This window comes from Mesoplodon bidens (genome assembly GCF_964165515.1).
Source record: "Mesoplodon bidens genome assembly, chromosome: 5".
In the NCBI taxonomy this organism is placed as follows: domain Eukaryota; kingdom Metazoa; phylum Chordata; class Mammalia; order Artiodactyla; family Ziphiidae; genus Mesoplodon; species Mesoplodon bidens.
The window spans coordinates 7861503-7889161 of record NC_138161.1 but is presented as its reverse complement, the minus strand read 5'-3'; positions in this window follow the sequence as shown (position 1 = coordinate 7889161).

Below are 27659 nucleotides of genomic sequence, written 5' to 3'. Positions count from 1 at the left end.
ACCTTTCAACCACCCAGTAGCTCTCTGCAAGCCTGCCAGAGACTTTTTGCCCCTCAGGGATCCCCTTGGCCTTCGTGTGCAGCTGGTAACAGCAGGAGCCAGAGGAAACCAGTGTGACCACAACACTCGGGCACAAGATGGACCCCTTGTAGTTATTGTTGCCACATCATGGCTGCAGGTTTTCCATATGGGAAACTGAAAAGCAGACACAAGGACAGACAGATGGAGACCAACGTGTCAGCTCTGCTGCTGACCACAGAGAGGACATTGGATGAGGCTCCTGCATTTGTCTGTTGGGCTTGCCACCTCTCTGCTTGTCCCTTCTCCCATCTGGTGTTTGGAGCAGCTCATGAGGGTAAAGTTGGGTCTCCAAATCAGACATTTTATCCAAGTTTGCTGCCTCTCATTGGTCCTGGGTGGAGAGGGGAGAAAGGAGATGGAATTCCTATTGTTTACACTCTTCTAATAGATCAGCTCCCCACAGTCATGGAATACAAGACATCAGCAGTCACCCACACCTTCGCAGAGAGTGGCCAGTGAGACTGGAACAAGAGGCCAAAAGGGTAAGTCAAGTAGCATCCTTTCCACATGTACGCACGAGGAATTGGGACTCCAGGTCCCCCAGCTTTTCTGTTCTCTTAATGCTTAACCATTGGTTTAAGCATTAAGCCCCTGGTCGGCCAGGGGTGTACTGTCTTGCTCTGCGGGGCCATCCATCAGGCCAGTTTTACTCCCACCTTCAACAGCCCACTCCCCCTTGGGATACCTTCCTGGGACAGCTTCTGGGCAGGATATATTTTGTTCCCAGAAGCTGTCCATTGGCTTAGAATAGTGAAATATTTAAATTAACTTTGAGTCAAGCTTGAGTCAAGGCTGCAAATTTATTCTTTTCTATATTTCTTTGCATTTTTTCCCAGCCCTATTGCCAAATGTAGCTCATCTGAGATTCTGCAATGTGATTAAAAGTCAACATTAGATGAACTGGGAATACAATGTCAACAACCTGGAGATGACTTGAAGTTGAATGTAAAGCCTTCTTTTATTAAATTCTGTTTTAGTAGACTAAACGAGGCTATATTACAGTAAAGAGTAATCCCCAGATCTCAGTGGATTAACACTTTCTTAAATTTAAATTTAAGATTAAATTTAAATTTAAGATTAAATTTCTTTCCATAGATTCCACTGGTCCACAGAGAGCTCCGCTCTGCATCACCATGGTCTTTACTTTGGTACCCACCTGAGAGTGTAGCCATCATCTGGAGTATTGCTGGTCATGTGTCAGAGGGAACGTCAAGTTTAGCTAAGCACACGCTGGTGCCTACAGCTTCCTCCTGGAAGTGTCAATGTCCCCTCTGCTCACATTCTATGGGCCAAAGCAAGTTACGTGTGGTGCTTGAGTTCCAAAGAGGCACGGAAGCCCAATTCTCCCACCTGCCTGGAGGACAAGAGCTGGAAGAGTGTAAACAACTCTAAGGACCAGCACAGATTTTCAGGGAGAGATAAAAGGCCACAAATATTAAATGTTCTCGTAAGTTAAAGTTCAACTAATTTTGTGTCTGAAGTAAAGTCCAAAATACTCTTGTTCTTGTGAAGTCAAGTCCAAAGTCTATAATTCCTGATTTTAAATTAACATTCAATGAAATTACAGCCCTCTTCCCTTTGTTAAGAGTCTGGCTTTCTTCAACCATCCTGTGTGAGCTGGGCCACCATCTGTCACAGTGGACTTAATGCCTTCAGGACTTTAGACATTGAGTTAGTTCAATTTCTCAGTCTCCACTTTAGAATATAAAGAGAAAGACAAATGCTGTATGATAACACATATGTGGAATCTAAAAAATACAACAAACTAGTGAATATAACAAAAATAAAAAGCAGACTCACAGATATACTGAACAAATTAGTGGTTACCAGTGGGGAGAGGAAAGGGGGGAAGGGCAAGATAGAGGTAGGGCATTAAGAGGTACAAATCATTATGCATAAAATAAGCTATGAGGATATATTGTACAGCACAGAGAATATAGCCAATACTTTATAATAACTATAAATGGAGTATAACCTTTAAAAATTGTGAATCATTATATTGTATATCTATAACTTACATAATATCATACATCAGCTATACTTCAGTAAATTTTTAAAGTGATCTTAGGACCTACAGAATTATCACAGTTCTGACTCTACATCATTAACCAACCTCAATGCCTGGAGGAGCCATCCCAGTGAAATGGGGTTCTCAGGACATCATGTTTGGTAAAATCTTGACCTGTGTTACTGATGTCAAATACGAAGTGGAAGCTGAATGGGATCTGAGGGCAGGTTGGAGGATAAAGAGGGAAGATCATCCTTGGTTTCATGTCTGCAGGAAACCATTGGGGCCAAGGCACCCTGACCTAGGAAGTTAATTTCATTGCAAGAAATGTCTTTTCAAGAGGTTAACAATACCCCTACTTAACCTTCACATACTGTCTTCTTTCTTAGAGGAGGCATTTTCAGAGACATATTCGGGACATTCCTATCTTCTTGCAGAATGTAGAAATGTGTGATGGTGGCAGCCTTGTTTCCTCATCTTAGTTTCCACTTCCCCTTTGAGTTTTGGGTCTGGAATCTCTCAGGCCGCTTGGAGGATTGCCTCTCTCCAGTGGCATAGTTGCCACCCAGTGTTATGGATGTGTATTTTCTGTCTTGAGACACAGTCACTTGCTTGCATTGCCTCTTCTTGTGAAATTGCAAAGGTCTGAGAGACATGGCCTCTGGGGATGATTTCCCTCTGGTCCTCATGTGGTTTTCAGTGAATCAAAGAAGATCCCTGAACCCAACCTGCTGTTGATGCTTCAAAAGTCTGTTCTCCTAGAGCACAGTTCTCACTTTGGCTGCACCCTAGAAATTTTTGCGGGGGGGCTTTAAAAATCCTGAGGGCCATGCTACAGCCCAACCAATTACATCACTGTCTCTGAGAGCGTGTGATGGTTAATTTTACATGTCAACGGGGCTGGGCCATGGAACCCAGGTATTTGTTCAAACACTGGTCTAGAGGTTGCTGTGGAAGTATTTTTTTAGATGACATTAACTTAAATCAGTAAACAGATGGCCTTCCACAAAGTGAGTGAGCCTCATCCAATCAGTTCAGGGTCTTAATAGAAAGATACTGACCTCCCCTGAGCAAGAAGGGATTCTGCCAGAAGACTGCTTTTTGGATTTGAACTCCAACTTGTTCCTGGGTCTCCAGCCTGCTGGTCTACCCTATAGACTTTGGACTTGCTGGCCTCCACAATTGCATGAGCCAATTCCTTAAAATGAACCTCTCTCTCTCTCTCATGCATCTTGTGGGTTCTGCTTCTCTGGAGAGCCCTGACTGATAGGGGTGGTTGTAGTGGGTCAGACATTGCTGCCTTTTAGAGTTCTCCTGGTGATCCAGTGTGCAGCAGGGTGAAAACCAACTTCTGAGGGCGTCTGCGGAGGAGAGGAACCCTCCCTGTTCTCCTCAGGATGCTGTCTTCCCTCTACTTCCGGATGTTCTGGGGCCCAAGAGCATTTTTACCTGTAATAGTAGGGGTGCTACCCTCTGTCACCACCCCCTCCTGCTCTGCTGCTTCCAGGAAAGCCCAGCTGCGTTTCCAGGATTTCAGCCTGCTTCTGAGATTGTTTTCTTCCTTCTCAAATGTCTTGCCCTTCAGCACCTTCTTCCACAGACCAGCAACATCAGCCTTAGCAGGAGCTTGTCAGAAATACTGAGATACAGAACGTGTTGGCTCTCAATGTCCTGAAATATGGAATCCACAGCTGTTCTTTTCCACCTGGACCCACCTGCAGCTCCTCCTTTTGGTCACTTCTGCCCATCCTGGCCACTGAGATCTCATCTTCCCCTCTGTGTGCCCAGCCCCTGCTCTGAGAGGGCAGCATCCCATCACTCCTAATGAAATCACTCCCTTTCCCTCCAGCTTAATTAGCTTGACTTCCTTTTTCTAAAAAATTATTCTACAGCCCCTTCTCTCATAATAAAATGAAACACACTTTCACGGTGTTCGAGCTCTTTCTTGATTCTTCTAGCAAACCTGACACTTACATAGTAATCCAGACACAAGATTTTCCACTGTACTTCTAACCTTTGGGTCCACAAACACTGAAATAAGTTTGCTTTGTTCTTTTCTGCTCCCTTAAAAGATAACATTTTTCCCATTTTTTAATGAAATTCTTTTATCCTATTTTGAGGGAAGATTCATCTAAATTATATGATCTCTTCAACTATGTTTTAACTATAAAAATAATACACATCCTTATTCCTCTTTATTTATTGACAAATCAAACCTACCATGTTTCTGTAAATAAAACCAGCCTGTATCTCTGAAGTCTAAACACAGGATTAAAGTTTATGCAACTAAAAATTGTAGAGCCAAGTTGAGATCACATGGTAGTGGTGGTGGGGGACAGTAATGTGGTGACTGTACCAGTAGTGGAGGGATTGTAGTGGGAGTGGTAGGATGGTGGTGACGGAGGTGATGGCAGTGAAGGTCCGGATGATGGAGGTGATGGCGGTGAAGGTGCGGATGCTGGAGGTGATGGTGGTGATGATGGAGGTGGTGGTGATGGCGGTGGACATGATAGTCGTGGTGGTAGCTGGGGTGGTGAGGATGATGGTTGCGGAGGTAGTGGGCACAGTAGTGATGGAGGTGGTGGCAATGGTAGTGGATGCAGATGGTGGCATGACACTTAAGAGCCTCTAGACAAGGCACATAGTAAGGAGAGATTCACTCCTCACTTTCCTGAATACACCTAATGGGGTGATGCTGCTGACCCCTTGGTCTGGTACTATCAATTTAAAATTGGATCCCAAAACACCAGTGCCCCCAGAGACACACAGAGCTTGCTGATTATAATTTAAAATACCTGCCTACAGACCTGGCTGAGATAATTCAGAAAGCAGCAAATATTGTTCCACCACCCATGCTAAGAAAACATCAAATGCCTGGGTAAGCTGCACTCTCATAGTTTAAGATCAAGCTACAGCTGTCTACACAGTGAAGCTGTGTTGCTAGCTTGATAAAGAGGGTTCTAAGTTTCCCTCGTATTAAGAGTGGCTCTGTCCCCATAAGCACGAGCTGCTGGCCAGGAGTCCACACTGAGTGGGATTGTGGTGACAGAGGTGGTGGTTTGTTGCAGGTTCCAGCAGCTACTTGACCCGACTCCATCATTAACTTTCTTAATCTCACCAATTCTTTTTTTTTTAAATTTTGTTGGTGTATATTTGGTTTACAACATTGTATTAGTTTCAGGTGTACAGCAAAGTGATTCAGTTATATTCATTCTTTTTCAGATTCTCTTCTCATACTGGTTATCACAGAATTTTAAGTAGAGTTCCCTGTGCTATACAGTAGGCCCTTGTTGGTTATCTATCTTATATACAGTACTGTGTGTATGTTAATCCCAAACTCCTCACCAATTCTGCTTTATTCCTTGAGATTCCCAGCTTTAATGGCAGACATCTATGCCAAATGCTCTGTATATATTCCATATACCAAATGCGAGGACTTCAGGGGGTTACTAAGTAACACCCCTCTTCTGCTCACATGATTTCTGAAGCAACAGAATACTCAGAGCCAGATGTGCCAGGATGAAAACATCAGCTGGCTTGGAGGACCCAGCTTAGGTAGGCGATGAGCTGAGCTGGTGAGTGGTCTCCACTCCAGCCCTCCCCTCCCAGCCAGCCTGTCTAGCCTTTGGCACAGCCCAGCCAGGCTTGGTTTGTGTCTCCCAGGTTCACTTACGCAGGATTGCTGGCTCGCACTGGTTACGGGAGGACAGGGAAGGAATGTATTCATTTACTTACATGTTCTTTCATTCATTCATTCAACAAATATTTATTGAGTGCCTCGTAAGCGCCAAGCGTGAACAAAATAGAAAATATTTCTGCTCTCGTGGCACTTACCTTTCGGTGGGGAAACAAATCCTTCGTGTTTATTGCCTTTTCTTGAATTTGTTCTAATGAAACTCACTTTTTATCTGTGAGGAGAAGAGATAAAAGGGCACTAATGGAGTTTCCTTCTCATGAGGAATGAGGTACACGCAATTCTCCCTCATCATTCTGAAGGAGCCAAATGCAATTTCTCTTTGGTAAGTGGTTGGCAGGGTGGAGGAGGGCCAAGTCCCCATCCTGGGTCGGTTGGGGCATTCACATCTGTGGACCCATGGACCCTTCTGCTGCTGTGGCTCATAGCACATTCTGAGGGGTTGGTTTCTGCTTTCCCCACCTACCACATAGCTTGATGCCCAGAGGTTCGTGAAATTAATGAACGGCTTTGAGGTTTTGAGCTTGGGTACCTTGAGGTATGATATGTTTCTAAATGGAAATAGAGATACTGGAAAGATATTTATTTTTCAGGGAGAAACTGGTGAGTCCAGGTTTCGACCTTGTGAAATATTTAGAGGACAGCCTAATATTACCTGTGCTGCTTGGATTTAATGGCTATCTTTGCATTTGAGAGGAAGGAAGACTAAAACCCTCCCTCCAGCACCACCAGTCACATCCCACCTGTTTGTGTGTGTCTTTTTGCTCCACCTTTCTTTTTTCAACCAGTTTCAGTCTTTGAAAATTGTACCCAGTCTTTGGTGTTTTCACTTTCTCATTATTCCTCCAACATATAAATGTGAGGACAAATCTGATACCCTCAATGGACACATGGATGTAATTAAGCTGTCACTGCAGGGATGACTCCCCTCTGAACTGTCATCAGAAAGATTATAGATAAATCAAGGACAAATAAAGCTAATTTGATACCAACAAAGATAATATGAACTATGATTAAAGGAAAATGAGGTAGGATCTCAGGCCTAACAGCTCAAAGAGGAGTAAGGGCAATGAGTCTGCATCTGTCTCCCTCTGAGGATTGGGCTTTTGTATGTAACATTGTTGGGCTGTGATTTCACTTACCAAAGAGCTGTGTATGTGCCCACCCTGTGGGTCATGATATAATCAACATCTGTGAGAAAATGACATTTTGTCACATAAATGTATATATTTCACTGCTAAATGGGAACGAACAGCCAGAGTATGATTATTATTGGCTTTATATCAATATTATAAGCTAAAAAATGTATATACATTTGGGCCTTGATTTGGTGCCATTATTTGAAACACATATTTAGCTCAAACAGCATGTTTTTTAAAAAGGTTGTACCATGTTGGGGTGAAAAAGATTTTGGGGGAGAAAAATTTGCTTTAAGTTGCAAGTTCCATCTAAGTTTCTCCAAGCTCTCAGCCCAGTGATTACTTTGTCTTGCATACCATCCTGACACACTCTATTAATCACAGCAGAAGGCTGTGCAAAAACAGACTCCTATCTTGTAGATATAGTTGAGTCAATTCAGTTCAAAATTTTATTGGTCTCAGCCCAAAAGTTATTGGAAAAACTTGTAGAATGAGAGTAGTTACAATGTGATGTTTAAAGCAGATTTCAAAGATGAAAGCAGAACAAAATTGGTTCCTGACCATAAAATGTTATTCTTTTCAAACACTTATGAGTTAAGTTGGCACACGGATATAGTTCCATGTTCTTTAAACTACTGGGTATGAAGTGATCAAAACTCTTATGTCTTAAAAAGAAAGACTTTTCAGATATTAAATCACATGATTGTAGTAAGTTTCCTTTGGGGTGTTATATAAGTAATATTTTCTGGTGTTGTTCCAAGAACAATAAAATTATCTTTTGATCATACAAAATGGGGTTTGTAGCCACAATACTCTCAGTAAGGCAGGTCACCCATATTAGTTTCCTAGGGCTGCTATAACAAAACACCACAAACTAAGTGGTTTGAACAGCAGAAATTTATTGTCTCCAGCTACGGAGGCCAGTGGTCCAGAGATCAAGGTGGGGGCAGGGTTGGTCCTTTGGGAGAGCTGCGAGGGAGATCTGTTTCATGCCTCTCTCCTGGCTTCTGGTAGTTCCTTGGCTTGTGGCAGTCTTCACATGGCATTCCCTCCGTGTGCATCTGTGTTCAAATTTCCCCTTTTCAGGATACCAGTCATATTAGATTAGGGCCCATCTTACTCTTATATGATCTCACTTTTAACTAATTACATCTACAAAGATCCCATGTCCAAATAAGGCCACATTCTGAGGTCCTAGGGGTTGGGACTTCAACAGATGAATTTGGGGGGACAAAAAGGAACCCATCACACTCCCATGGTGATGCTTGAGCACCTCAGGAAATGTCTGACTCCAAGCTCTGCATCTTGGTCCATCCCCTCGCCTTCACCACCTGGTCTCACTGAACCTCAGGGCCATCCCCAGAACCCCACACTGGCACTAGGGTTGGACTGTCAGCTTTACACTGAAAAGCACCTTCTAATTCTCCTTCAACTTCTGCTTCTCTCTCCCTGGAGCCCAGGCTGCCTGAACCCTGGCCAGGGCTCTGACTCCAGGCCCCCACTTATTCAGAGAGGGAATGTGAGCCCTTAATAAGCTGCTGTCCTGCTCTGGACATGTGGGGGAACAGCAAGTCCTGAAGAAAGAACAGGGGATGAGGGATGCAGAGACCCCACCAGGACAGCTCATGGTATCCAGGACTCTTGCTCTGGAAAATGATTTGGGGCACGTTTGTGAGCACATTGCCCTAAGGGCTCCTTTGAGGCTGGGAAAGGTAGGGTTGAAAAAGTCTAATATTTTGCTGAGATCACTTTTAATATATCACACCACCTAGGAAAAACAAAGTCATGTCTAAAATAACCAACCTGTCAGACAAAGAGCTTTGCCTGGAGATGCAATCACACCACAAACACTGTTGACAAATTGAGCTGTAGGCGCTCAGGTGGGAAGCAGGTGGGGTGCGTCTGGAGATTTAAAACCCAATCCTTACAGTTCGAATGGGGAGTCATTGTTGACTGGAGGGTCTCAGTGGAATCTTTTGTTTTTCTTAAATTTTTTATTAGGGCCTCATGGACTTGGGCTCTCATGGACAGGAATCTACTTACTCACTGTCTAGAGCTGCTAGGATGCTAGTGGTTAAATGTAATGTTTTTCTAGGTGGCTTTTCATAAGGTCTCCAGGTCAGTTATGTGATCTCTATCTAAACATCTACCTCTGCTCTATGAAGGATTTGGGTCACTTTTGAATATGGAAGAGCTTGGTCTGAATATGCAGTAAAATTTTAGTATTCTTTCTACAATTTCAGAAGTTATGGCCTTTCCTGATCTTGATATATGATGTTTGAGGAAGGGTTTGCTTGAAATAAATATCTAGATGTCTGGATACAGAGAGTAGCTCATAGAAATCTCAACTCTTCAGTATCTCCTGGAAATAAATCATTCTGGACAACCAAACTGACCAGATAGCTGAAGGGTAACCCTCTTATTCCCTAGAACATTAAAATCTAAGTTGAACTTTTATTTTTTTTCTGGAGGTGTGTCCTATCTTTTAAAATAGTTAATATCAATCTTAGCTGAGTAGTTTCTTAATGGTTTATCATGGTTCCCATGCACACCAGTTATTTTAACTTGCTTCACATAGCTCTGGATGTAATGGCAGATACTGACTTGGATGTAGAAGGTGTGAGACATGGAGTTTAGTGCATCCCTTCACGGAACTTGCTGTCATGTGAATCTCTTGATTTTGCTTTTAGATAATTTTTCTTCTCATCAAGTTGGGGTGATACACACAAGGGCCACTTGGTTGAGGTCATGCACCAGCCTTTCTGTGGACTCAGGGAATCAAAGCCTGAGCCCGTCTCTCATTGAGTGTTTTTATTACCTTCCCTCACAAACCCTCATCTTCTGATCAGCTCAGAAGCCTTTGATTTATTGGAACCAGGCACACCTGTATCTCTGACCCGAGTCACATCAGCTTACATCTACTGCACCATCCTGGACTCTTTCTCTGTAAAAGCTGCAGGAGGACTTTTCTCCCCACTAAAGTAATTTATGCTACAAAAGTGTACAGAGTAAGTACACTTACTCTAAAGCAATGGTTCTCAAACTGGGATGAGTTTGCCTTTCCTCCCCAGGAATATTAGACAATGTCTAGCGAAATAATTTTTCACTGTGAACAATTCAGTGATGTTTAATATATTCACAATCTTGTGCAAACACCTTCTTTATCTAGTTCCAAAATATTCCATCACACCAAAGTAAAACCCCTTACCCAACAATCAGCTTCTCCCATTCGCCCCTCCCCAAATCTCTGGCAACCACTGATCTGTCTATATGGATTATCTATTCTGGATATTTCATATAAATGGAATCATATCATATGTAATATTTTGTGTCTGCCTTCTTTCACTCAGCATAATGTTTTGGAGGTTCATCTACTTTGCAACATGTATTAATACATTATTCTTTTTTATGGCTGAATAATATCCCTTTGTGTATAACACAATTTGTTTATCCATTTATCTGTTGATGGACCTTTGGACTGTTTCATCTTTTGGCTCTTGTGAATAGTGCTGCTATGAACATCCAGAGAACAAACTAGTGGTTATGAGGGGCAGGGGAGGAAGAGGCAAGTAGATGAAAGGGATTAAGAGGTACAAACTACTAGGTATAAAATAAGTTGTAAGGCTGTAATATGCAATAAGGGAATATAGTCAATATTTTATAATAATTTTGTATGGAGTATATTCTATAAAAATATCTAATTTCTATGTTATACACTTGAAACTAATATAAAACTGTATGTTAACTATATTTCAATTAAAAAAGAAATTGGATAAAATATTTCCAAGTTGTTTATCAACAAGATATAGAGAAGTAGTATAAAAAGCCAGAAAACCCAAGCAAAATGGGTAGACAACTTGACTAGACATTTCTCCAAAGGTTAAACATAAGGGATGAATATGATTTTTAAAAATGGAAAATAACAATTGTAGGTGAAGATGTGGAGAAACTGGAACAGTTGTACATTGCTGGTGCACATATAAAATGGTTCAGCCACTGGGAAAATGTTTTTTGGTTCTTCAAAATGTTAAACACAGAATTACCATATGATCCCATAATTCCACTCCAAGGTATATACCCAGAGTAGTTGAAAACAGATATTCAAACAGGTACCTGTCTGGAGACTTTTTTTAATGTTTTTTTTTTTAATTATGGTGGTAAAAGTCACATAATCTAAAACATACTATTTTAACCATATTTAACTGTACATTTCAGTGGCACTAAGTACATTCGCATTGCTGTGTAACTCTCACCATCATCCATCTCCTGAAGTTTTCACCTTCCTAAACTGAAACTCTGTCCCTATTAAACACTAACTCCCCATTCCCCCTCCCCACCATTCCCACCCCCTGGTCCCTGGCATCTACCGATGTACTTTCTGAGTCTTTGAATTTGAGTATTCTAGGTACCTCATATATGTGGTATCAAAAAGTATTTCTTGGGCTTCCCTGGTGGTGCAGTGGTTGAGAGTCCGCCTGCCGATGCAGGGGACACAGGTTCGTGCCCCGGTCCGGGAGGATCCCACATGCCGTGGAGCAGCTGGGCCCGTGGGCCATGGCCGCTGGGCCTGCACATCCGGAGCCTGTGCTCCACAACAGGAGAGGCCACAACAGTGAGAGGCCCGCGTACCGCAAAAAAAAGAAAAGTATTTCTCTGCACCTAATGTATATTGGAATGCATTTTTAAGGTTAACTTAATATACGTTCTGCAAACAGATTGTACCTTTTTCCCCCCTGTGCTGTACAGTAGGCCCTCACCAGCCATCTACTTCATACATAGTAGTGTACATACATTAATCCCAATCTCCCTATCCATCCCACCCCCCACCCAATGTCCATATGTTTGTTCTCTGTGTCTGTGTCTCTATGACTTACTTCACTCTGTATGACAGTCCCTAGGTCCATCCACGTCTCTGCAAGTGGCACAATTTCATTCCTTTTTATGGCTGAGTAATATTCCATTGTATATATATACCACATCTTCTTTATCCATTCCTCTGCTGGTGAACATTTAGGTAGCTTCCATGTCCTGGCTATTGTAAATAGTGAACATTGGGATGCATGTGTCATTTTGGAATTATGGTTTTCTCTGGGTATATGCCCAGGAGTGGGATTGCTGGATCATATGGTAGTTCTACTTTTAGTTTTTTAAGGAACCTCCATACTGTTCTCCATAGTGGCTGTATCCATTTACATTCCCACCAACAGTGTAAGAGAGTTCCCTTTTCTCCACACCCTCTCCAGCACTCATTGTTTGTAAATTTTTTGATGATGCCCATTCTGACTGGTGTGAGGTGATACCCCACTGTAGTTTTGATTTACATTTCTCTAATGATTAGTGATGTTAAACATCCTTTCATGTGTTTGTTGGCCATCTGTATGTCTTCTTTGGAGAAGTGTCTATATAGGTCTTCCGCCCATTTATGGATTGGGTTATTTGCTTTTTTGATATTGAGCTACATGAGCTGCTTGTATATTTTGGAGCTTAACCCTTTGTCCATTGCTTTTGATTGACACAAATGGGGGAATGGCGCTATTGACATCTATTGGGCAGAGCCCAGGGATGCTGCTCAACATCCTACAGTGCACAGGACAGCTCCCAAAACAAAGAATTGTCCAACCCCAAATCTCAATAGTGCTGAGCTTGAGAAGCCCTGTTCTAAAGGAGATAGTACTTTGGCAAACGTGACACCAGGCTGCAAGTTCTTCCAAGCTCTCTCTATGTTTGACTCATAGAGTCCGGACTTCTATTTAAAATTGCATCTTAATATTAAAGTTCCTATAAAATACCTCCATGATGGATTGATATCTTTATATAACCTCTTCTCTAATACATACTTTGAAATGCATCATAAGCCATAGGTCGAATCCAGAAAGGCAGAAAGTGAAGGTAGGAAAAGTGTTAAAATAAATACACACAATATTAACTCAGCACCTGGAGGGTGAGCTCAGCTGTTGTCTAGCTCCTGTTGAGGCAACTTTATTCAGATGTCAGTCTGGAATCTGTATTAGTTTCCTAGGGCTGCTGTAACAAGTTACCACAAACCTAGGGAATTAAAACAATAGGAATTTACTCTTTCACAGTTCTGAAGGCCAGAGGTTCAAACTCAAAGGCTCCCTCATGCTGCCTCTGAAGGCTTGGGAAGAGGGGAGGTCTGGCATTCCTTGGCTTTTGGCAGCATTGCTCAAGCCTCTGCTTCCATCAACACATAGCCTTCTTCCCTGTGTTTCCATGACTCCAAATCTCCTTCTTCTCATAGGGATACTCATTACTGGCCTTAGGGCTCATTTTAATCCAATATGACCTCATCTTAATTACATCTGTAAAGACTATGTTTCCAAATAAGGTCCTATTTACTCATACTGGAGGTTAGGACTTGAACATATATTTTGGGGGGGCACAATTCAATCCACAACACTCAGTCGAGACATATGAGGCACTTTGCTTCTTGACACCACAGAATTCCTCTTCTCCCTTTGATGCTCACTGCTCTCCTTTGGTCACTGGTGATGGCAATTTCGTTGCTCAGTTGGACGGCTGACTACAAGGCTGCCATACTCCTTGCCCATCTTCACCACTTACTTTACCCTCCTGTGTCTTTTTTCTTTTTCTTCAGTATTTTCCCATCAATTCTCCTTGTCTGCTTGATTTTAGCATTGGCAGCTAATCAAGATCCACTTTCCTTTCTTGTTAAGACTCTCATGACATTTACCGAGTATAATATCTGAGTTCTTGCATCTTCCTGGCGGTATTCATTTGCTGTCAGTTGCCTTTTGAGCTGCAAAAGATGTTTTCTTCTAAGTGCTTAATGCCAGGAGTCCTTGGGGGAATCTGATGCTTCCAGAGGAGTAGACCTTAGATGGCAAAGCTCTGCTACATTAACAGCTCTGGGAGATTGCAGTTGGGATTGTTTAATTTTCAGATGTCATCATTTTGGTTTTTAATTTATTTATGAACAATAGCCTTTGGGGAACCCTGAAGGTAAAAGATAGTAAGAACTTAGAGGCAACGTGTAGAAAGCAGGGAGTGCAGTGTCCAATTAAGGAATGAAAATGCTGGGCCAGAAAATTTTTTTAATTAGGCAATGCAGTAGATTCTGTGAGAAGAGGTGTAGGCCATGGGATGACTCCCACCCTCAGTCAGTGCTGAAGAACCTGAAACCCCTGTCTTGGTCTAACTCTGATGATGCTGAAAAGATGCTCAAGCAGAAATATGAAATGACCATCAACACCAGAGGCAAAAATCAGCACTGCAGCCATGTTCTGTTACAATTACCAAAAGTTGTAGCTGAATGTATGAAAGCTGTTTAAGTATATGGAGCAGACTTTTAAAATATGCGCAAGTCATGAAATGAAGGCTGTTCATTGGTCTCAACTCTGTGCAGAAGCAGGTGGTTGGAGGTGAAAGATATGGATTGATTTTCCTTCATCTTCTCACCGTGTCATTTTGTCCCCTGTCACTCAGAGGTTCACGCACGTGGTCCTCTGAGGTATGGTTCCCTAAGTCCTGTTTCTGTCCCTTTAAAATATTGACAGGAAAGTTCTCAACGGGAACACTGCTGTTATCCATCTTGTCTAAGATTGTGACTCTCTGTCTCTCCCCCGAAATTCTTATCCCCCTTCCATGTTTTATTTCCCTTCTTAGAGAATCACGTCCAAATACACTATGTATTTACTCATTAATCTCATTCATCATATGTCTCCCCTCCTTAGAACGGCAGCTCCATGAGGGCAGGGGGTCTTGTCTGTTTTGTTCACTGCTGTGTCTGCTGTACCGGACCCAACCCTGGACCACTCCCACTTTACCAGCCCCCAAATACACATGCTTGTTATTACTTTGGTTGTGATTTTACTAGGGGGAATAAATTGATGTTGCAGGCATAAAGTATCTGTAAAATGTTGATAACAGTAGAGTTTAACTCATGAGGTTGTTGTGAATTAGTACCTGTAAAGGCCTAGAACAGTGCCTGACACAGAATAAGAGCTTGGCAATGTCCCTCCCCCTCATGGTGCCCCTCTGGCTGTACTTGCTTGAAGCCCAGGAGTCCTGCAACTAAAAGGAATTCATATGTTTTGTCTTCCATCAAGTCTCAGAATAAAGGAGCATAATATATAACACTTTGTCAGTGTTCATTTTTGCCACCCGTTTATTTTTCTTAACGTTTTGGTGCTTGGTCGTTACTTCTCTGTTGGGGGAACTATCAGTGGAAGGGAAAAAAAAAAAAAAAAGGGAAAGGAAATGATAGGGCTTATTTCAACAACTTGCCTTTTCATAGATTTATGTATAAATATAGTTCTGTTTTCTTTAAAATTATTAAAATTTAATGAATCCATATGCTTAATTAAGTTAAATATATCAATGTTTCATGGTCTTCCATAATTATATCTTGACCTCAGGCACTCAGTCAATCCACTCACTAATTTAATTGTTGTCTGGCCATCCAGGCAGATCCATGCCCTTTGTGGGCAACTACTTCTTCCTCTTGGGTTATAATCTGGACGGTCTGTGTTATGGACTGAGTGTTTGTGTCTCCCCCAAACTCATAAATTGAAGGCCTAATTTCTAATGTGGTGGCATTTGGAGATGGGGCTTTTGGGAGGTGATTAGGGTTAGATGAGATCAGAAGGGGGACCTCATGTTGAGATTAGTGCCCTTGTAGGAAGAGACACCAGAGAGCTCTGTCTATGTCCTCACGTGAGGACATAACAAGAAGGTGGCTATCTGCAAGCCAGGAAGAGGGTCCCTACCAGAACCCCAACCTTCTGACACCTTGATCTCAGACTTCCAGCCTCCAGAACTGTGAGAAGATAAATTTCTGTTGTTTAAGCCTCCTCGTCTATGGTGTTTTGTTATGGCAGCCCAAGTTAAGATCGACTGTACTACAGTGTTCTGTTCTCCTCTACATAAGGAGCATGAGGACTTGTGGAGGTATTTGGAGCAAAGTAGATATTTATTCAATTACTTAACTCAACAAATAACTGTTGTTCCCACCCTGTTCCTGCTGCTGTGGTGTTTGCTGGGCATAGAGTGTGCAACACGGCCCTTTGCAAGCAAAGAGGATATAGTCTAAAAGAAGACGTAAGGAGCAGGTGTGACCCAACCTGAGATAATTGCACACATCATCCCTAGAAGTGGATCTTGAGCAGAGGGAAGAAAATACAAATGGGTGGAGTTCATTCACTTGTGTCCCCTTGACCAAACCCCTCTTGCCATGGTTCTCTTGAAGTTGCCCATACTTTTGCCTGAGTGTCCAGTCTCCTGCACTGATACTGTGTGCTCTTGACATTCTTCCAGTAAATCTTCCTATTTAATTTAGACAGAATTAGTGTCTGTTGCTTATGACCCAAGAATCCCAATTAATATATCTACCAGCTCTGCCAGTTAATGTGTAAGACCTACATACCTTACAAGTTCTCCTTTTATAAGATATTATAGCTATATTTTTATGCTTACCATTGGGTGATAGACTTCTGAAATGAAGTTGATAATTAGATGACTTTTGACATATTATATTTGAGTCATTGGTTTTATTTTGATGGAGTAACCCAAAGATAACACTAGCTAAAATTTTTACTCTTCATACAGTAATATTTGAATAAATCATCAGAATCATTTTTCCCTGTGTTGAATTTCTCATTATATTTGTGAGACGGGCCTGGGGAATGGTAGGATGGACAAATGGTATGCAAGTAAGCTTATGCATAGGTTAGCATAACAGGCATTTGATGTCTTCAGCTTTGCTATAGATTATACAACTATTACTGACTTGCATAAATGAGTAGGAAACTACAAATTACTTTATGGTAAGGAAATTCTGAAAGACTTATACTATTGACTTTTACTGACACTATGTAATTGGAAAAAGTGAGGTGATTTAAGGTGAAAATTGATTTACAAAAATGTTCATCATGGTCTTTTATTTCCATGCAGGAGGGCTATTGATGTATTACTCACATTTTAATGTCCACAGGCCCTAGTGAACATTAAACTTTCACATGATACAAAAAAGCATTGTGACACACTGGATTTCAAGCCAGAGTGGTTGATGTTTCAGTCCCAATGATCAGCTGAGCCAAGACTTGTGGAGGTGTTTGGAGCAAAGTAGATATGTATTCAATTACTTAACTCAACAAATAACTATTGTTCCCACCCTGTTCCTGCTTCTGTGGCATTTGCTGGGCATACAGTGTGCAACACGGCCCTTTGCAAGCAAAGAGGATATAGTCTAAAAGAAGACATAAATGTATACAAATAAGAGCAATAAATCAGAAGAACCAAGACAGAGTTATCTACCAGAGCAATGAGGCCCAAAGGAGAGGCTGCTAAGCTTTTCAAGTAGAAGGTGGGAAAGTGTCCAGGAAGGAAGTGGTGTGTGTGTGTGTGTGTGTGTCTGTGTGTGTGTAATGATTCTGGTAGAGCCCACAGTGTAAGAAGAGTTTATGAAATGAGATATAGGCAGGGCAGGTTGATAAATGCAAGAAGCTCAGTATGACCTAAATATTGGTGTGAGAAGAAATGCAAAGAGAATCAAGGCTGCAAAGGAAAATCAGGTCAGACCTTGGCAGGGTCTGTGGGCCAGGATAGGCACTTGGAATTGATCTATCATGTACGCAGGAGGCATTAACATATTTCAGTGATAGATTGAAAGGATTGGATTTATGTTTTAGAAAGACCTCTTTAGTAGGTGAGAGGAGCCTGGATAAAAGAAAGGAAAAACTAGAATTCTAAAGACCCACTGAGAGATGGTTCTGGGGATTGGTGGGGAAATGGTACTAACTTGAGGGAAGGCAGTGAGGATGAGAGAGGAGGAGAGGGATGAGAGGGATGTTAATGAGAAAAGCGTGACCAGACTTGACCCCTGATTTGCATTGAGTTGGAAATTGTTGCACAAGAAAGGGAAGAGGCAAGACTGACTGTCAGGGATGGGTCTCGGGTAGACAGTGAGAATTCATAATGTAGAGGACAAAAAGCAAGACTGTGGATGGAAAGCAGGATAATAACTCAATGTTAGGTGCATTGAATTTGAGACACTTGCAGGACATTTACATAAATGCCCAGGAAGTAACTGAACAGTGAAGTCAGCAGGGTCTCTGGACTAGGCATGCAGTTCTGGAAGTTGACAGCATATAGGTAGAGTTAAAAGTATAAAGTAAATATGATGGTCTAGGGAGACAGGGTGGAATGAAGAGAGGCTGCCATTTCTTTGTGGGTGGACAGGAGGAGACCAGCTCACAAAGGAGTTGGGGAGGAAGTGGCCGAGGGGCACACTGGGAGAAAGTGCATCCAGAGACCAAGGGGAGAGGGGATTTAGGAAGCAGTCAGAAGCCAAAGATGCCCCAGAGAGGGTCAAGTGGATTTCAATTGTATTATATGTTGCTTTGGAAAAAGGATAAATGAGTTATTTTGAGAGAGTTAGGCTAGGATGCTAATCTTTAGATCAGTTATTGTAAAAGGAACTGAAGTTCTGGGTCCCATCTCTGAGTGGCCAAACGTGCCTTCTCAACTTATGCTGCCAGGATATAATTGAGCACCTAATAGACATGTGTTCTTTCTCCCTCTAGCAAATGATTTCTCAACCTCAGCACCATTGACATTTTAGACCTGATAAGTCTTTTTTGTGGAGGGTGTCCTATGCATTGCAGCAGGCTTAGCAGCATCCCTTGCCTTTACCCACCAGGTGCCAGTTCCACCCTCCCTGTCTCCAAATTGTGACAACTGACAATTTCTCCAGACAATGCTCAATGTCTCCTGGGGAGTAAAATGGCCCCAGTGGAGAACAATTTCTCTAGATCTGTAGCAAGACAGATCAAGCTGCACCTTCTGAAATGTTTGCCAGGATAGGAGCACAGACATAGGAAACTATTTTAGATGAAAACTCTCAGCCGTGGAGGTGTCTCAGAAAAGATGTGTGTGGTGATGGAAGCCAAGTAACCAAGCAATATAGACCTTAACTGTCTAAGTAAAACATATATTTTCTTATTTTTTTCTGAAGCAATGAACAAATTATCTCTAGAAGGACAAGACAGAACTGTAAAAGCCAATAATAAAGAAGACTTCACACAGTTACATCCACATGCCCTTGAATACTAAGCATGGGGACTCAAGAGCTCATGGCAATAACTGTTTCTTTGGGTCCACTGGTGAGCAGGACCATCTATCGCTTTGGTAATACTCCTCCTAGATCTTCAGTAGTTTAAAATACCAGCTCAGAGTCATGTCATCTGTTCTCTACCTCACTTCTGCTTACCTCAAAGCAAAGAATTCTGGTGCTCTTAGTTCTTGAGGTAGATGGAATATATTTTTCCTGTTCATTTGGTTTGGTTTTCTGCTTTCCAGGATCTGGGCAGTATTCTTGGTTATTAGCAGGTTTATTTTCCCTTGCTTTCACTCATAAAACAACGGAATGCATAAACCCCCTAGTGTGGGTTTTCCTCACCTGCTGAGTATGCAGTTGTGACTCACTCTGGTTTCTTTCGGAGAATAGCCCTAATTCATTGGTTCCTTCATTCAGTCAGTAGACAAACAATCATCGCTTGCCTGCTGGGTGTGAGACACTGCACCACTCACCACAGAGACTGGATGGCGCCGTAGATAGAATAGGGCCCCTTCATTTTGCTCAACTTGGGGAGTGCGACAATGAACACGTAATATTAATATATAACTGGAAAGATGAAATAAATACAAATTGTGATCGTGGTTATGTTAGGAAATAAACAGAGTAATGTGACTGTAATTGGGATGGAGTGAGATCAGGGATCTGATTTAGGTTAAGTTGGTCGGGGAAGGCAGATCTGAGGAGACAATGTTTGGTCTGCTGCCTATAGGATGAGATGCAGCCAAGCGTTTCAGGAGCTGGAAATAGGTAAAGAATCCTCTGAGAACAGGAAGGACCACAGTCTGGTGAGCAAGGGGCTGAGTGGTGGAAAAGAACGCTGGAGAGGGAGGCGGGGTCAGATCACAAAGACCTTTTTCCAGTTGAATTTTGGTCTCAACAATAAAGGGAAGACAGTGAAGGGTTAAGCTGGAGATAGGAGAAGATTCTGTGTCTAAGGTTTTAGAATATTATTTTGCCTGCTGTGTAGGAACCACATTGGAAAAGTAAGAGTGGAAGGAGAAAGAACAGGAGAGGCCATTGGATCTGCCTAGTAACAGAGGATGGTGGAAGGATGCGGGTGGTGGGAGTGGAGAGATAAGTGTGAACTGATCTGAGATGTGTTGGGTGCAGAACAGATGGGCTGTGGTAAGCAGAGCAATGGCCTCCTGAAGATGTCTATGCCTAATTGCCAGAACCTGTGAATATGTTACCTTCCTTGGAAAAAGGGATTTTGCAGATGTGATTAAGAATACAGACATTGAGATGGGGAGATCCTGGATCTTCCCAGGACCTGAGTGGGTCCATTCTAATGGACCCTTAAAAGTAGAGAAACTTTTGCAGCTGAATTAGAGAGATGCAATGGAAGAAGAGATTTGAAACATGAGAGGGACTTTACCCACAATTGCTGGCTTTGAAGAAGGAGGAAGGGGGCTGTGAGCCAAGATGTGTAGGTGGCTTCTAGAAACTGGGAAAGACTCTTAGCTGGTAGCCAACAAGGAAAAGGGCTCTCAGTCCAACAACTGCGAAGAAGGCCATTTTGCTGATAACCTGAATTAGCAAGGAAATGGACTCTCTCCTAGAGCCTCCAAAAAGGACATGGCCCTGCTAACACCTTGATTTTGGCCCAGGGAGACTCATGTCAGACTTGTGGCCTTCAAAACTGTAAGATGATAAATGAGTATTGTTTAAGCCACAAGTTTGTGGTAATTTGTTAGAGAAGAAATAGGAAAGTAACACATAGAGCTTGGTGGCTGATTGGATATGGAGGGTAGGAGGAATGAAGAGTGGCCACCTAAGTTTCCAGTTTGATCAATCAGTGGGCAATATTGTCATATAATGAGGTGCAGAAAACTCAGGGAGAAACAGATTATGAAGGGTGGAAACCAGGCTGCTGTTTTGGTCATTGCTGTTTTAGAAGTTTGGAATGTCTATAAGATATTTAAATGGAGGTACTAAACAGGAAATTGATTATATAAGCCTTGGGTTCACAGGAGAAGTCTGAACTAGTGATAAAATTTTGGACTAGAAAGAACGGGTGATATTTACAAATGTGAACTTAACCGATCAGACCTAAGAAGGGCGTGTAGGTGGAGAAGCAGGGCTAAAGTCCTATTCATAGGCACTGCAGTATATGGTTGTTGTGTAGGACAGGAGCCGGAGACAGCCAAAGCGATGGAGAAGGAGCCCCGAGTGGTGGGGAAAAGAGCAGGAGAGCACAGCGTCAGAAATCGAGAGAGGTGTGTATGGGAAAGGAGGAAGGAACTGTGCCTAAGGCTGCAAAGAGGTCTGGTGGGTCTATGACACAGAAGTGCCACTGAATTTGGCAGTGGAGGTGGGTCACGGTCCTTGACAAGAGAGTAGAGTGGTAAGAATGGGGGACAGATAGGACCAGGATGAAGAGATGGCAGGGGGCTAGGTGATTAAATTCAGACAGTGAGTCTTATAACTTGTTTCACAGGAAACAGGAGAAAAAGATGCAGAGGTTTTAGCTAGAGTTGAATAAGAGGTAAAGAGGTGCCTTTGAAAGATGGATCAGGTTTGTGTACTGACATGAATAACGTGGTGGGGAGGGATAAAAGTATCTGGTTGGGAGAGAGAGGAGAGAGAGAAAAATAAGTGAGGAGTAGGATATCTGAGGAGGGAATAGGAGATGGGACCCAGAGCACAAGCAGAGGAATTTACCAGTTTTGTTCACTGTAGTAGGAAAGCAGGGAAGATGGATGGAGATGATGGTAGGTCTATAGATTTGTTGGTGGGAGGAAGATGAAAAATAAAACTCCAGGCAGTGTACTGAGCCTGGCCTTTCTACATTAGTATTGCCTTAATAACAACTTGGGAGTCATAATCCAAAATTTTAGATATAAGGAAGGAGGACACCGAGTCAGTTTGATCCCAATGACATTTTTATGATTGTAGCAAATATGTTTCTGACATCTGTAAGAAGAAAGTCTAGAATGTGGAGCAAAATAATGTCTACGGGAAAGAACATTAATGGACAACAATAACTACTAAACCTGCCTCTCTTACTTCCCCAGGCCTCATGTTTCTTTTAGTCATTTTATTATCAAGCATCTGAGAGGCTGACCAGCAAGCCTGTGTCAAGGGACTGGGCTCTTTGAGGTGTCATCTGGCAGTGGTAATAGGATCTTTTTGAGTCAAACCATTTGTCTTCCCAGATGAACTTGAAACCAGAGATACTCATCACTGAGCTGACCTCATAGTGTCATGATGGCTCAGATCTTGGAGGCATTTTTTTCTGAACTATCTGTACTACTAGTCCATGCATGGTTTTTAGGGGTCCACAAGGGGAAAGAAAATACTAGAATTTTTATGGCAGTAACTTTTATCTCATTCTCCTTAAAATTCTCATATATTAGAGTATATACAGAATTATTAACACAGTAATATATGCATGCAATTCATGGCTCAATAACACTCCATAGAATAGTGAGTGTTCTCAAAACCTGTATCCCAAGAGAGGAAAGTGGTCAAAGTCATTTGTGGACCACTACTCTAAATACCTAGGCCAACTGACTAAGGTACTTTTGCAGTCATCCTCTCCTTCCCCTTCCTCCTGTTCTCTTCTTCTCCTTCTCCTCTCCCCTCTGCATTTATGCTCAGAACAACACTTTGGTGGGTGTTCTCTTACTGAACTTATCTGAAAGATAAGGAAATGGAGGCCTAGGTATTTATGATTGCTCACAGCTAGTAAGTGGTAGACTCAGAATTTGGTTTCATCTAGACTTTCTCCAAACCCTGCATTTTCTTTAAAACAAGCTCTGGTCAGTTTTTATTAAAGAACATTTTTGCATGATTTACTTTTCACCAGTCTGTTCTGGCATGCTTCTAATGATATCAGAATCGCCTAGAAAATAAGACACAATAATATTACAGTTCATTTAATGGCAACTGGTAATCATCAGATTAGCAATGGTTATCTTCAAAAGTCATTACACTAGCTGTACTGTCATTTCTCGAGGTTGACCAGATACCTAGAGTCACAGACCTTTTCCACATAAGATGTATCATGTAAATCAGATTTGGTTTTTCACCAGCATTTATAAAGCCACACTAGGGAAAGAACTAGGTCTGGGGGCACATGCATGGTCTTAATATAGTGAATGTTTAGCCTGCCCTGGTTATTACCAAATCAGAAGAGCGAGAATATTCACAGCAAACCTTGCATTTTTTAATGCCTCATGCATACCAGGCAGCTTGCAAATGCACACACAATGATCTTGTATTTACAAAGCCCTGGAAGTTAGGACAGCTACACTAGTGTGATGATTTAAGAAATTGCTGATCTCTAGGAAGAACTGTTCAGCCCACTTGAACTACTGAGATCATGGCCTCACTTTCCATTTCATTTTGCAAGTGTGCACATACCCTCAGGTAATTTCTACCGACTACAGCACCCTGTTGCATATTTAAAGGTTATAAACAATAGCACGTTTTGCTTTGCTTTTGTTTTAATGACCAAATGAAGGAGGTAAGTGAGTGTATTGGCTTCACTTACCTGCATTAGGAGTGCTTTTTGGGGAAGTATTTTCATGTAGCCATAGGAAGCCAAATAATACATTTGAAAACAGGGTTTTTTTTTTAAATTTTAAATTAAGATATATATTTCACCCCTTATTTGTTTCACTTTATTTGCAATTGAGTCAGCTCAAAACGAAGTGCATTTATTTGATTACTGACCTGTGTCAAGTGCCCTGATGTGTTTTTTTTTCTGTTTTTTATTTAATTGTGATACTAAGTGTTAAGCCATTACTAAGACAGGAAAGAAGATGCATAGAGCTTTCAAGGATTATATAGGCCCTTGGGCAGGATTTCTTAAATGGGAACTGGCTTGAGGTCACAAGCTTTCAAATCAATGGATAGGCACTTAATAGAAGGCTTTCCTTCATGACAAGGATAAAATATGGAGCAGATTACACAGGGGGACCAGCGCAGGCCTGGGCCTGAGGCCATGTCTCACTCATGTCCGTGGTATCTTGCCTGGAGACTATTATGGTCCTCCCTGCCCCACTGTTTGACCTGGCTTGGTCCAGTTGTAGTCACTCTCATAACATGTCAAACACTCCCACTTGTCCTTCTCTTTTTGTGTATTCCTTCAACTTCTATTTAGGAAAACAGCTGAGGGAATGTCCTTCCTGGTATCCCCAACAGGCTCTGGAAGTAGAAAGCTCTAATCCTTTTCTGTAGGTTATGTCTCTAAGCTGTGCAAGACTGAATATTGGTTTATGGATTAAGGGGGGAGCTAAAAACCTGCTCATCAAGACCAGAAGGAGTGGGTCAAGGCATCCTCCCTTCACCTGCTGTGGCTCCTCCCATTTAGACAGTTGTTTGCACACCTGTGTGCACTCCTTAGGCAGGTGACCAGTATACAGCACAGGCTCTTCAGGAATACATAATTAATCAAAGCCTAATAACTAGAATAATGTAACCTGAAGAATTAAAATCAGCACTCCTGATATTTGCTCTGTATAGGATGCATATAAATATCTTATTGTCCTCTTCAGCTTATACTTAGTGAGGGAGAATTAGCAATCCCAAATTATTCAGTAAAGGGGGCTTATGAGCAGGTACCTAGCTGCATGGACAGTGGTACTGGGGGATGTGTCTTAAAGCTGTGTTTGTATAGCAAGCACATTGGTGTTACATAGATCATGTATTTATTTGCGTGGATTGGAGAAATACCTGCCCAAGCCATCCCTCGAGTTCTGTTTTAGTGGAGGTGAGAGGGTACCTCTTAGAGAATTTGATGTGGGACAATAGAGAAAAGCTATTATTTCAAATATTTTAGAAGTGTAGGCCCAAAGGTGACTACATTGGTTTAGGAGATCCCCTGATGGAGCTTTGTATTTAAACAAAGATAGGCACCTGCTATCTAAACAGTCAGGAACAGGAGTAGTTGAAACAGAGACTCAGTTTTCTGTTTTTAAAGGGTAGGCCAGGGAGTCTTGGGGCTCAGAGATGAAGAAAATTGGGGTTGGGTCTAGGCACGGAGAGTGAGAACTGGCCACAAGGAATATTATCTGATGCTCTGATGGTGTCTTTTTGGGTAAAAAAGCACCCAAGCCCCATAGGGTAAACTAATGAACATTTCATTATATTTACAATCTGCAGGTCTATTGATTCCTCTGCTTCAACAAGGCATTGAATGGGGTCCTTGGATGGGATTCAGCTGGCAGCTGGTCTGGTCTGGAGTGTCCAAGACAGCTTCACCCACCTGTTGGGAGGCTGGCCTCAAGTAAACCTCTCCTCGAGCCACTGTGAGTTTCTCCCTGTCATGGGTTTCCCATCTCTCCATGTGGACTTTCCCACAGGGCAGTCCAATGTCTTGCATGGCGCCTCAGGCTCCAAGCACAAGAGCTCCAACAGACAGGAAGTGGAGGCTGCAGGTCTGCGTTGGAATCTGGCACAGCATCAATTACACTGTGTTCTACTGGTCAAGGCAGTCACAGGCCCACGTGGATTCAGTGGGAGGGGACAGAGACCCCACCTCTCCACGGGAAAATGTCAAAGACTTTGTGGCCTTCTTTGATCTGCCATATCTGCCATTCAGCTTGAGGTTGGCTTTTGTTCTGCACTAGCTTTAGTCCATCTCTCTCTTCCCCCAACACTTCATAAAAGTGAGCAAAAGAAGGAGAAGAGGCTGTGTTCTTGCCTGGGACACCCCGGTGTAGAGAGGAGGCTCGACCTCAGCTGGCAGCCAGGAATCTGAGGGAGCAGAGATTGAGAGAGAGGTGAGCAGAAGACCTTAAGTCACCTGAGGGATCTGCAGGAGTATCTGGGAGAGCTCTGGATGCCCCACAGTATGTAAAAGGAGGGTGGGCATCATCGATTTGAATAATAACAGAAGACCAGAGGACCGGGAGATATCTTGTTCCTACAATAGATTACAATAGCAAACACATCTTTTTTGCCTCTTCCACCCAGAAGGTACACTTCACAAAAACAGGAATTATAGCTGGATTTTTTTTTTGGCCATGTCTTAAGCACCCAGCAAGTGCTCAATTACTATTTGTTGAATAAACATACAGCTGTGAATGTATTCCTTGCTATGTGCTGTTAACTGTTGGTGAATAGCAATTACTACATTTAACATAATGACAACACTATGCCATTATAAGCCCCATGTGACAGATAAAGATAATAACCCACCCACAGTTGTTTAAATCCAGGCATGTCCAACTTCAAGCTTTTAAGCCAGCTAGGCATTTTGACTCTCCATTCACAAGTATTTCTTCAACCATTGCAATATACACAGCAGAGGATCCATCCCTAGGGAGAGTATAGTTTATTTAGCCAGGGAAATGAAGACAAATTCACAAAGAGTGAGTTGGCAAGAATATAACTAAATAATGATAAAAATATGTCACAAGGCAGTGAAGGAGAACCAATGGCTAAAAAAGACAAGGATAGTAAATTCTGTGAGTCCCGAGGACCCAGAAATTTATGAACTGAGTAAACTTCACAGAGAGGCTGAGGCTCCTAGGATGGAGATGATGTAATGGATGAGGGAGGGGGTAGGATCAGGAATGTCTGCCATAAAGTCGGGGGAGAGGGGAGGGGCAAGGGGAAAGGCATGAGTCAAGATGTGGGGACAGTAAAACTGCAAGGCACACTGGAGGAATAGTGACCAGGTTCAAGGGGATATTCATGCTGGATTTAAAAGTGTTCCCACAAATAACACTCACATAAGAAGTAGAACTAAGAGATGGAAAGATGATTATTGTAATAGAATTTTACCATTAAAATCCTAACTTTAGAACAAGCTTCAAGATGGCAGAAGAGTAAGACGCGGAGATCACCTTCCTCCCCACAGATACATCAGAAATACATCTACATGTGGAACAACCCCTACAGAACACCTACTGAACGCTGGCAGAAGACCTCAGACATCCCAAAAGGCAAGAAACTCCCCATGTACCTGGGTAGGGCAAAAGAAAAAAGAATAAACAGAGACAAAAGGATAGGGATGGGACCTGCACCAGTGCGAGGGAGCCGTGAAGGAGGAAAGGTTTCCACATACTAGGACCCCTTCGTAGGCTGAGACTGCAGGTGGCGGAGGGGGAAGCTTCAGAGTCGCGGAGGAGAGCGCAGCAACAGGGGTGCAGAGGGCAAAGCGGAGAGATTCCTGCACAGAGGATCGGTGCCGACTGGCACCCACCAGCCCGAGAGGCTTGTCTGCTCACCCGCCGGGGCGGGCGGGGCTGGGAGCTGAGGCTCGGGCTTCTGTCGGAGCGCAGGGAGAGGACTGGGGTTGGCGGCGTGAACACAGCCTGCAGGGGTTAGTGCGCCACAGCTGGCCAGGAGGGAGTCCAGGAAAAAGTCTGGAGCTGCCGAAGAGGCAAGAGACTTTTTCTTCCCTCTTTGTTTCCTGGTGCGCGAGGAGAGGGGATTCAGAACGCCGCTTAAAGGAGCTCCAGAGACGGGCGCGAGCCGCGGCTGAAAGCGCGGACCCCAGAGACGGGCGTGGGACGCTGGGGCTGCTGCTGCCGCCACCAAGAGGCCTGTGTGCGAGCACAGGTCACCATCCACACCTCCCCTCCCGGGAGCCTGTGCAGCCCGCCACTGCCAGCGTCCCGGGATCCAGGGACAACTTCCCCGGGAGAATGCACAGCGCACCTCGGGCTG